Raw genomic sequence first — 842 nt, 5'->3', positions numbered from 1 at the left:
GAAATAAAGAAATAAAACCTTAAAAAAATAAAATATCTCTAATTTCTATCAGTGACAAATTAATAGGATCAACAGTCACTACTGGGCTGTGTTGTCTGCATTCACTGGAGAAAAATCAAGATTAAATTTTCCCACCCAAGTTCACAGACCCTCCCCCGACCCCCGGACTATGTCCACAGAATCCTAGGGATGCACCAGGCCTTCCCCAGCTACTCTTCCAAAATGAGTTAGTCCAGGAAGAGCTCCATTATTTCAAAGAAGAGTGATAGACATGTTTAAAGGAACAATCATGAAAACTATGCAAAGTTAGGGCAGGAGGAAAGGCACCTGGCCCACACAGATAGTGCGGAGCACCGCTGCAAAGCAGGTGGGGGTCAGCATGGCAGCCAGTCTTCCAACCACGAACATGCCGCATTACATGACAAAGAGGCATCGAGGCGGCAGGCGGGGTAGACTTACTCAGTGGGTCTTAAATCACAGAGTGTCCTGGATTATCCAGGGGGCACCCCAGGACCTCAGCAGTGGAGGAGGGGGTGAAGGGATTTAGGGGGTTCCACTGACAGGGACTTAGGGAAGGGCCTCCAGGAAAGGAGAGCAGCTGGGTGTTGCTGGAGACTCAGGAAGGAACAGCCTGCAACACCCTGAGTTCAGCCCGGTGAGGCTCCTTGTGACTTCAGAACTGCGGAACCACAAGATAATTTTTTGTTTTTTTTTAAGCCAATACATATGTGGCAATTTGTTACGGCAGCCGTAGAAAATACAATTAAGAACCACTGGCTTCCCATGAAATCAAATAATTTACAGAATGTTGTATCTGTCAAAGAAGAAACTGAAGAAGAGAC

The sequence above is a fragment of the Sturnira hondurensis genome, unplaced genomic scaffold, assembly GCF_014824575.4.
Source record: "Sturnira hondurensis isolate 20B ecotype Veracruz unplaced genomic scaffold, ASM1482457v3 Scaffold0024805, whole genome shotgun sequence".
NCBI classification, from domain to species: domain Eukaryota; kingdom Metazoa; phylum Chordata; class Mammalia; order Chiroptera; family Phyllostomidae; genus Sturnira; species Sturnira hondurensis.
This window is presented reverse-complemented; position numbering follows the sequence as displayed.